The 11,454-nt window shown below is 42.7% G+C and overlaps 1 protein-coding gene across 1 annotated transcript in view; it reads left to right on the top strand.

The window, feature by feature from the left end:
* Window positions 1–6,080: 6,080 nt before the first annotated feature.
* The window catches only part of TJP2 (tight junction protein 2), a 104,218-nt gene continuing 98,844 nt past the window's right edge, over window positions 6,081–11,454 (top strand). The window contains exons 1-2 of the mRNA XM_019517483.1: window positions 6,081–6,098; window positions 9,470–9,590. The gene's annotated coding sequence lies outside the window, so the exon portion shown is untranslated. The remainder of the gene's footprint in view (window positions 6,099–9,469; window positions 9,591–11,454) is intronic.

Raw genomic sequence — 11,454 nt, 5'->3', positions numbered from 1 at the left:
TTAATGGAAACATACCCAGTGGTGGGGTGGTTTCTTACATTGTAAAAAGAATTGTGATTTAAAATTGAAGAACTCAATTGGAGTTTTCCGTAGAAGTACAGATGTGCAACTAACCAAATAGATTATTTGTAACTACATTTTAAAGTTAGTCATTTCTCACTGTTGAAGGAAGCAGACCACAATCCTTGTCACAGATCTTGGACAGTTCAAATCTTATACTGTACTTGTACTTTTCAATTGTTTCCTGTTAGTAAGGATAATCATTGTTCTTTTCATTATCTCTCAAGGTTTCAATTTTTTTTAAATTGCAACTGGAGGAGGGAAGGGAATGATTCCTTTTCAAAAGAAAACAGTAGATGTGGGTATGTCTCAAACTCTTTGTTACAGGAGAGCTAGATGTTCAAAAGCAAACAAAGGATGTACTGATGGCTTTAAATGTCTGTGCTTTCTGATTTCAGAATACTGTAGTTGCAGGAAACTTAGTAACATCTGTTAACTTGGAGTAGCAGATACTCATAGGACCAGAGTATCTTTTATGGCTAAAGAGTATTATATTTCCTTGATCCTGAGCAGGCTTTGCATTGGGCTAAACTTTAGGGTCTTTTTCCCAACTGTATCAACTGTGAATATCTCCACAGGAAACTGTGGTGCAGTGAAAATGAAGAGGGCATCCTGATCAGGCCCATCCATGCACTGGCAGTCAAAAGGAAGGGTGGCAGTAGAGGTGCTATAAAACATAACCAAAAGTGCCACACTAGGTAAAGCCACAAGTCTATGAAGCTCAGTACTGTGTATTTCATAGTGGCAGAGAGCAGATACTAAGGGGAAGAATATAAATGTAGGGCCTATCCAGACAGAACGTTCTCCTGTCCCTCTTATGTGGCAGCTTCCAGCATTTAGAGACTGAAGAAGAATTGGTAAGTTATACACCATTCTATAATGTTTAATACCCACTGATGGACCTATGACGTATCTTCTTTTGAACCTGGTTAAATTGCCTCTAAAACATCCTGTGACAATGAGCACCACACTTTGCAAAAAAGAACTTTAGTTTGTTCTATACCTGCTTCTTAATAGTTTCATTTTATGTCCCTGAGTTCTAGTATTATGTGAGAGACCTTTTCTATCTCTAGCATATCTTTATGGAGGCAGATGAGACAGGAACTGCGTGCAGTATTCAAGGTGTGGGAGTACCGTGAATAGCTACTGTGGCATATGGCATTTCCTGTCTTGCTTTCAGTCCCCTTCTCAGTAATTCCTAACATTGTCCTGCTGTTGGCACCTGGGCTGAGGTTTTTCAGGGAACTCTCTGCAGTAATTCCAACATCTTTCTTGAACAGTAACAGAAAATGCATGTCATTTTCATGCATGTATGTGCATCTTGGGTTATTTTTCCCCCCATGTGCATCACTCGGCAAATTTAATTTAATTGTTGCCCATTCACTCAATGTTATTCATAGATAGTTAGGGGCTGGAAGGGACCTTGCAGATCACCGGGCCCAGCCCCCCCACTCTAGGCAGGAAGACAACTGGGGCCAAGTTACCCCAGCGAGGTGACTGTCCAGTCTCCTCTTGAAAATCACCAGGGTAGGTGACTGCACCACTTCTGGAGGGAACTTATTCCACAGTCTGGACACCATGACTGTGAAGGAGTTTTTCCTGGTATTAAGCCTAAAGTGGCCTTCCAGGAGTTTGGTTCATTGGTCCTGATCTTCTCCGGCGGTGCCCTAGTGAACAATTGTTCACCAAGCTCTCGATGCACTCCTCTGATATAGTGGTAAGTTGCTATCAAGTCCCCTCTCAATCTTCTTTTTTTTAGGCTAAGAGGCCCAGGTCCCTCAGCCTCTCCTTATATGGCTTGCCTTGCAAGTCCCTGATCATACGGGTGGCTCTTTTCTGGACCCTCTCAAGTTTTGCCATGTCTTTATTGAAGTGCGGTGCCCAGAACTGGACACAGTACTCCAGCTGCAGTCTAGCCAGCGCTGAGTACAGCGGGAGTATTACTTCCTTAGTTTTACACAAGATGCATCAGCTGATGCATGCCAGCGTGTTGTTTGCCCTGCTGGAGACCACATTGCACTGATGGCTCATATTCATGCAATGCTAAATCATTACCCCTAGGTCCCTTTTGGCCATGGTGCAAGACAAGCCGTCACCACTGCGCCTGTATGTATGTTGAGGGTTGTCTGCCCCCAGATGGAGCACCTTACACTTGGAAATGTTAAACTTCATCTGGTTCTGGTCTGCCTAGCCCTCGAGCCTGTCCAGGTCTGCCTGTATCTGCAACATATCTTCTGGCATGGCCACACTGCCTCATAACTTTGTGTCGTCTGTGAACTTGGCCAGTGAGTTTTTCACTCCCCCATCCAAATCATTGATAAAGATGTTGAAAAGCACGGACCCCTGAGGGACACCATGGGCCACTTTGCACCAGGACGACACAGATCTGTTCATGAGAACTCTTTGGGTCCTACCCTAGCCAGTTTCCCACCCACTGAACCATCGAGCAACTGAGCCCACAATCTTCCAGTTTTCCCACAAGGATATCGTGGGATACTAGATCAAAAGCCTTTTGGAAGTCTAGGTATATAACATCTACCTTGTCTCTCATCCCCAGATGAGATCCTTCTGTAGTTCTTTGGTCAGTTTTGTTTTTACCATCCTGCACAAACTGTCCTCCACAAATTTGGCCATCTCACTGTACTCTCCCCACCCCCCCTTTTCCTAATAATTTATGAATGCATTAGACAACTCAGACCCCGGGTGGAGCGACACCATACTACTTACATCCCTCCCTGGTGACAGCTGGATACTTTTGTATCCTGTCTTTCAGCCAGCTACTGATCCATATGTGGATTTTGCCTCTAATGCCCTGAAAACCATGTTTCACTTGGAGCCTTTGTGGGACTTAATTAAAAGCTTTCTGAAGTTCCAGGTCTGCTATATCAAGTGGGTCACCCTGATCCACATATTTGTTGAGGCCTCAAAAAAACTCTAATAAACTGATGAAGCATGATTTCCCTTACAAAAAGCCAGACTGACTCTTTCCCTGGCAAATCCTATCTATCCACATGATGGATAATCCTGTATTTTAATTAGTTCCTATCAATTGACCAGGAACGGAAGTTCAGCTCACCAGTCTATAGTTCCATGTCAAGCCCCCTGTTGAGCCCCCTTTTAAATGGCAAAATCTATATACAGTTTCCACTTCCAGGAGTTCCCCTTTACAAATGGGAGATCATGTAGTGGCTGGAATTGCCAGATTTAGGACCACTGTGTGTCAATACCTGGCACAAAGCACCTCTCTAGATGAACACTGGGGACCTAGATTCGTGATAACATTTACAGTGGAAGTTTACCGACTCTTGTAGCCAGAGATTAGTTAGACATTAGTATATTTCTACACTCAGCTTAGGATCTTATTAGTTTTGAGATTTTGCTTTGGAGAAATATTCTGAATAAAATGAAAACTGTTGAATTAAAATAGCAGGCCTGAAATCCTGGTTGTATTCAAATCAATGATAATTCTCAATGACCTTAGATAGAGCCAGTATTTAATTCTGTGTGTCTTTTTGAAAATAAATGTCATCATTTTGGCAAAATCTAATAATAACTCTAGACTATGAAAACTGAGAAGACATTTATTTTCACTGCCTCAATACAAGCAGTAAATTAATACACTTCTAGGTAACTTCAGGTCTAGGTCTCCTGCTTTAGTTCCATCCTGGCACAGGCAGTAGAGCTGGCAGTGCTTTATGTGCAAACATCATGATGTTAGCTGTGCCTGCAGACTTCTAGCCGTATCTTATTTTCCTAATCTTCTTAATGTTTTTGTATACAGATGTTTAAAGTTGTAGTTAAGTGCTTTTTTGGTTATGCAAGCATGTGTGTGTAATTCACTTGCCACAAAACCCATGTTTGACTCTAGACAAAGATGCACAGCTAGAGATTTAAGTTTTTGGGGGAACGATTGTTGTGTTTTGAAGATTTTTTTTTCTCTCTAGAAAAATGCTGCTCTGATGTTGATGTGCTAAGATTTAATTTCTGATAGCTTTTGAATAGCCAAAAAAATCTGATTAATCCATTCTATTGCAAGTTCTCAGACTATATGCCTCTCCCATCTATGAAATATATTCAGATATAGGTAGGTATAGTGTAGGAATCAATGCATTTGTATAGCTAGTTAGGTGGAATATTACTGCTATTTCCATGTGTCCATCATTTATACAAACTCCACCTTGAATCACTGGGTTCTAAATCTTGTCTGTATCTTTCTGTATGAGTCTGATCCAGTAAATTGCTCTTTAATAATGAAGCGGACATGGTGTCCTGAATTTAAAACTTACCTTCATTATTATTGTTTTCTCTTTTGGTGTCTCACAGTGTAGATAAGTAAAGCTGTCTGACAAAGTGAACATAGCAGTGAAAATTATTGGAAGAGAGACTTACCAGGAATTATGAAAAGATCTGTAGTTAAAGGCTGAAGACAGGGGATGGCCTTACATTTACATGCCATATAATGTTTTGCAAGACAGTGCTTTTCACCCTGAAAGTTCCCAAATGTCTTGCATATATAATGAAAATTTACACCCTTGAACATGCAGACACCAGAACAGAGGAAGCAATTAACACAACATATAACAATAAGAAGGAGGAAGATGTTGGGCAGTAGCTTCAGGACACTTCTCATCACACCCTTTCTTAAAAAAAAAAAAAAGGTGTGTGTTTTGCTCAGTTATGATCGTGAATGCACATTAAAGGCAGGTAAATATTTACATTTTAGTTCAGACTATGTGTAGCCTTAGTATATCTCTTTTGAACCAAATATGTCCATCTCCCCTGTACAATTTCAACCTCAGACTTTGGCAATACCCTGATGTATGTGAAATGGCACCATCACTCCCACTCACACCCTTATAATGTACCTGAGGTTGTTGGTATGCACAGCAGTTTGTCTTGGTTGTTATAATTTTGATAATGAGAAAATGTCTTCGATTGTTGTATGAGGCCCATTTGTGCTATGTGTAGAACCAGAGAAGATACTATAATGGGGTCTCAAGCTTGCTTAATTCTGTACAAATAACAGTTAAGTGAACACTTCTCCCTCCCATCTCTTAATAGACTGTATGTAATCCTGAATAGCATTTCTGCTGAATTAAACCCTTGCATGCCATATTTTTCTGTGTATGCGTAAGAAGAAAAAAGTGTGTGTATGTGAGGGGAGTACCTTTTGTTCTGCCATCAGAAATAATCTCAATTTTTGTGAATGTATCTTTCCTAGCCCTTGAGTTGATTTTAAGAGATAAGTCACCTAGCACTCCATTAGTACTTGGAAGATTATAAACCTCAGATTTATCTGAGGATTAGTAAATTGGAGAGCATACATTTTCGAGCCAGGCTTAGGACCATGATTGTCTCTTGAATCATTTTCATTAGGGCTTTATTCAAAGATCGGTTGAATTGCATAACAATGACGTTTCAGGGGAATCTGGCAGGAATTTTTCTTTCATTTCTTCCCCCCACTTCTGAAAATGTTATTTTTGTTACTCCAGTTTCTAACATGCAGCATGATTCAAAAAGCAGTAGCTCAGCTGTGTGATAGCTGATTTCAGATGCTGCATCTGAACCCTGACTGGTGGTGCACTGAAAGAGGCAGAATGCGATATAAGAAATACATAACCATTCTAGAAGCAGCAGTTGGCATTACCCCACTTAACAAAAGAGAACTGCTTCCTGAGGGGAGACATGCGAACCTTTGGCAGCATCCAGGGTGAGTGTTGCATGTTAGGTGAATGAGTAACTGCAAATGACAAACATTTACCATGAAACTATGCATAGAGATAGGAAGTTGTGCTATTTTGGAGAGCGAAACGGTGTTATGACAGAACAGATGTAGAATGTAGTTTCTTTTGGAGATACACTTGTGGTGTCCTTGGCCAGCATTGCTGCTTGCATGGTGACTGGAAGTGCTGTCTGTAATAACACTTTGTGCAAACTTCTGATTTAAGAATTGAAAAGAGAAGCTCCTGCACCTTCCCTGCAACGGCCAATTAAATGGGCATCTTGCAGCCTGATTTCTCCATTTATTTGTTACCGTGGTAAATATTTAAAACTTATTCCTTAGCATTTGTTTAAGAAATCTAGCAGCACCTAGAAGAAGAAAATATTTATTTCTTCAGTACTTTTGTCATTCTTTGTCTACTAAAAGCAAAAGTCTCTTATATTTAAGATAAGCTTTATTTCCAAGAACAAAATTAATTTACTAAAAGGACAGTAAATTAAACTCTTTTGAGTTGCAATGAAAAAGACTAGCAAAGTGTCTATGGAAAACTGAACAAGAGAGAGGGAGAACTCTGGATTGTCTTTGGCACTGATGAGTTAAATATATTTTGGAAAAGAACTGTGTTGACAGTAACTCTGGTTTAGTTCTCTGTTAAGCAGGATTTTAAAAATCCTGCTTTTCTCTGTTCATGCTGTTGTTTTTGTTTTTTGTGTATCACTCCAGCTAAGCAATGTAAATAGACTAGCTATTTAGACTAAATAGACTAGAATGTAAATAGACTAGGTATTTATTTCATAGTTTCTAATTGCATTCCCCACTAGCATGTTGTACAATTTCTACCATGAATGCTGCAGAAGAATGCAAACCTACACTTGGAATACAATTTGATGCAACAGTGTCCCTTTTATCTGTGTCTATGCTGAGCTTTCCTAGAAGTGTAGCTCTCTTGACAGTTGCAGTTGTGGGAACACCAGTGTGTATACAAGGCACATAATTTCATCATGTCATATAATCCTGCTGAGATTGGGTTTAGGCAACGTGCTTCTACTAGGAGATACCAGCACCTTTATTGACAGTAGAGCTGGGCTACCTACATTGGGGTTGCTGTTGTGGCACTACAGCAGTAAGAAATTTAAGACCCTTTGCAGGTAAGGGCTTCAACTAGACCTTTAGGTCTGGGACAGACATTGCATAAACATTAAGTCTGACGCAGTTGAGTCTGATACTACATTCAACCAGGTTTATCTCAAACCAGTTTCAGACATTTTCAAACTGGTTTACGTGCACTGAACATCTGTTCTGTTACAGGTTTAAACCAGTTTCTGATCACTTAAACTGGTTTACGTGTAAAGCCTCTCCCTAGCCTCAGGACACAGGTTGTCTCTTGGCAGGGATCCTCTCTGCAATGTAGAGTTGACCAATAACAGAATTGCACAAACTGTAACTTTTCCTCCAATTGTTTCACAGCTGTACCTACAGGCATATCTGTTTGAGTTTTGCAGCCGCTCCTTACTCCCTGATAAAAGATTGTGTGGCTGCTTTGAATGTGCTGTCAAATAGTGCTGGAATATAATTACACATTCTTCCTGAAGTTCTCTCTTCTCTTGGAATGTGTTTGTTCTCCTGAGAAACAATTTTAAGTGCAGCTGACTTTGGTAAGAAGCTAACTATTTAGGAGAGGGAAACCATGTACACCTGATAGAAAATTTGCATCTTTGAATACTTGATATGCCTCTACAAGTGTGCCTTAGCTAGTATCAAATTGCAGCTGGCTATGTCTTTTCCACATGCTGTTTGCCTTTCTTTCCAGCAGCATTTATCATGCATCTCCACGCCCCCCACAGGAGTCAGGCATGATGCCAGTGTTACAAACTTTAAATTTCAAACTTTTTTAAAGCATGTTGAGCTGAGAGTGTATTTAAAACTTTGCTTTAGTCCTTTAAAAAAATCCTGATGCACTTAAATGTACCCTGGAGAATTAAAGTCAGAATTAGTTATTACTACAGTTTGGGGCAGGACTGTGAAGCAGATGATTGTTTTTTTCAAGTAGTGGCTGTCCTAATGTTCTTCAGCTGCAGGTTAATAAATCTGTGGGTATAAATATTTACAATATTAGCTGATAATGAACTTCTAGTTAATACCTGTATGGAAACCAGACTATACAGATAAAAGGGGGGGGAAAGAAAATATCATTTTTAAATCAGTTATATATGTATTTTTTCCAGTGGTTAAGATTCTGGGTTGGGGGAATCCCACCATATAACAGTTCTTATACACATTTCTTTTCCACATTTCTTTGGGGATTTAATTTTTTTTTATCACACTTTGTTTAAACATCTAACTAAAAACAAACTATCTTATTATGTGCTGTCACCTCTAATATCACCCGGCTGAGAGAGAGCTAATAAAAATAATCAAAATGAAAAAATCAAGTGTGATTCTTAAGGGAGGTGGGTGTGAAGAAATCCAAGGTATTTTGATCATGTATTTATTTTCGTTTCAAGATCAAAGGCATTAGTCCACTTTTTTTTTCTCTTGACCATTCCTGTTTGTTTTATATGCCTTTGGGGCTTTTATAATGGCTGACCTCTTCATAGGGAGCCAAAAGGACAGTTATGATGTTTTGTTCTTATACAACTCTTGTGCTGCTTCCTGGGAATAAGTCATAGGGTGTGTGCAGTCTGTAACAATAACATTGACACTTGTCCATAATGCATGTTTTGCTACTCTTTGAAGGCAGTCAAGCACACACCACAGTGTCCTCTTGTCCTGGAACTACAAAATTAAACCATGACTAAAACAATACTTCTCTGACTCTTGAGGAATGTTTTTGTGCTGGAGGGGCAGCAAGGAGGAAAGTACAAGCCACCAGTGAATTTTAGGCCTAAAAAGTATTCTTGTTAAAATGAGTTTTTAGAACTGTAAACAAGACCAAAGAGATTTGTCTTTGAATGTCTTTTTTATAAATCTGGTACCTCAACATAGCTATGCTCTAACAGGGCGGGACGAAACACTATAAAGCTACATCAAAAAAACAACATGGTTTCAAAATTAAAATAAAAAGCTTAAGGACTTATTTAAATTATGTCACCCTGTGTTTCTTGTTAGCTAGACATGGTGATTTTTAACCAGGAGGGTGTATACATAACAAATCCATATACAGGAACAAAGATCAGGGGGTTCATCTCTGCCAAATCATTGTTAACTAAACAAATCGTTTTTTTAAAAATGCTCTAAAGAGAAAGGTTGGCTTTATAGTTAATGCATAGCACCGGGAGGTACAGAATCTGGATTCCATTTTCATTTCTGTCATAGACTTCCCTGGCCAAGTCACTTTGTCTTTATATGCTGCCTTATGTGGATACATGTGTTCTATTTCTACCAATGCATGTCTGTCTTGCCTACTTAAACTGGAATCTGTCAGAAGGGTCTGTCCCTTACTATGTGTTTATACAATGGCTACCACAGTGGGACTTTGAACCTGGTTATGGTTGTAATGCTTATTATTATAATGCTAAGTGTCCTTTTCTGACACCATTTCCACTTCACATCCAGGCACAGTTTAAGCATGTTGAACTGATTTAGAAGGAACTGAATACATTTCCCTTTCTGTTGGAATTCAGTATTGCAGGCTTCAGAAATACCCTTCCTGCTGCTGCTTAACTTCAACAGGATTTTCTCTTGCAGGGAACAGGCTACTGCACTACCATCCCCTTGTGAGTGGGACTGGGAGCACAGTTCTACCTCCCGCTCCAAACATTTCACTGGAAACAGACAGAGAGCATTAAAAATCAGCGTCCCTCACCAGGTATGAATCAAAAGCCCATAAGATCAGCTAAAACCGGTCCTCCACCTGAAACCTGTAAAACAGTGTGGCTACTACATGCCAATTTGTCAGTCATTCCTTTGGCTGTGGATTTATCCAGCTGTGGTCTTTAGCTGCTGATGTGAGCAGATGGAATCCCAGGGAAACTGCATAGCAATCAAGAATGAGTTCACACTGGTATACTGAACACTTGGTAATGCATAATACAAGGCCTCTGATGATTTGGGTAAAGATAATCTCTTTTGGCAGTTTAAAATATTTTGCTTTTGAAACCTTGCCCCTAGTAGTTTTTGGAGAGAGTATCGAATGAAGGTTCAGCTTGATTGTAAAATGTAATAAATACAGTAATTCTGAAGAAGCATAAGCAATAGCATCTTCGTAATTGATGACACTAGCATGATTCATGGTGAAAATTAATTTGTACCTCATCTAAAAAAGTAATTGGTATTCTTAGAAACATGGGCGCCTACTATATGCGCTAAGCCAGGGGCAGGCAATTATTTTGGGTGGAGGGCTGCTTACCCAGTTTTGGCAGACTGTTGAGGGCCGCATGGTTAGCCCCGCCCCTTGACAGGTGCACCACCACTTGACAAGTGCCTGGTCCCCTGGTCACCGTCTTGGGACCAGTGTTCCAATGTCTTGGAACCAATGTTCCAGGGCCAGCACCAGTGGGGCCCAAAGTGGGGCACAAGCTGGCAGGGGTCTGTGGAGCCAGGCTGGGCTGCACCAGCAGGGAGAGGAGGGAGCTGGCCCGGCTCCATAGAGCCCCTGCCAGCTGGGACCCTGTGCTCCTGCCACTCTGCTCTTGGGCCCGCCGGCACTGGCCCTGGGACACCGGTGCAGGCCCCATGCTCCCGCTGGCTCCCTGCCCACTCAATCCCAGTGCCTGCCCAGCTCCATGGTACAGGCGGGGGGAAGTGCACAGCCCTGACCCCCTGCTTGCCAGCAGGGAAGAAGCTGGTGCTGAGCGCAGGGAAAAGTGGCCCCTCCCCCACTCATGCCCAGCACTCCCTGCTACAGCCGCTTGCAGCCCGCATGGGGCTGTTTAGAGCAGGCACAGCCAGCCCCACGTGGGCTGCAAGCAGCTACAGCGCAGGGCACTGACCATGGGGCAAGGGAGGGGCTGGTTTTCCCTGTGCTCAGCACCAATTTGTAACCCACTGTCAGCCTGGGCCTCACGCTGGCTCTGGATTCGCCCGTTGGGGCTGTATGTGGTGGCAGCAGCTGTGACCCCCCCCCGCTTGCCGTGCTGGGCAGTATTGGCTGCTGCTGCCCGCCCGGAGCTTGTGCACTGGTCAGCTCAGAGGCAGCAATGGCAAACGCTGCCCAGCACATCAAGCAGGGGGGCTGCAGCTGCTGTCTCCACACGCAGCCCTGACAGGCGAGTCCGGAGCCACGCAGGGCCCAGGCTGGCAGTGTGGTCGGGTTACAAGGTGGTACTGAGCACAGGGAGGGGGGGAAAGGGGCCCCTCACCCACCCCATAGCTGGCGCCCTGAACTACAGGTGCTCACAGCCCACCTGGGGCTGCCTGTGCCTGCTCCAGACAGCCCTGCGCAGGCTGTGAGTGGCTGCAGCAGGGAGTGCCAGCCACAGGGTGGGGAGGGGCTGCTTTCCTCCACACCAGAAAGGAGCCCAGGGAAAAATTGAGTGCTGGGGTGGGGGGGAACGGCTCCTCCCCCGCCCCATGGCTGGCACTCCCTGCTGCAGCTGCTTCCAGCCCGTGGGAGGCTGTCCTGAGCAGGCACAGGCAGCTTCAGGTGGGCTGCAAGTAACTGCAGCATGGGGCACCAGCCATGGGGCAGGAGAGGGGCCACTCCCCCCCCCCCCCCTTCAACTTTTCCCACA

The sequence above is a fragment of the Gavialis gangeticus genome, unplaced genomic scaffold (assembly GCF_001723915.1).
Source record: "Gavialis gangeticus isolate Ggan-Ray unplaced genomic scaffold, GavGan_comp1, whole genome shotgun sequence".
Lineage (NCBI taxonomy): Eukaryota > Metazoa > Chordata > Crocodylia > Gavialidae > Gavialis > Gavialis gangeticus.
The sequence above is the reverse complement of the archived record's forward strand: the minus strand, read 5'-3'. Positions and strand labels throughout refer to the sequence as shown.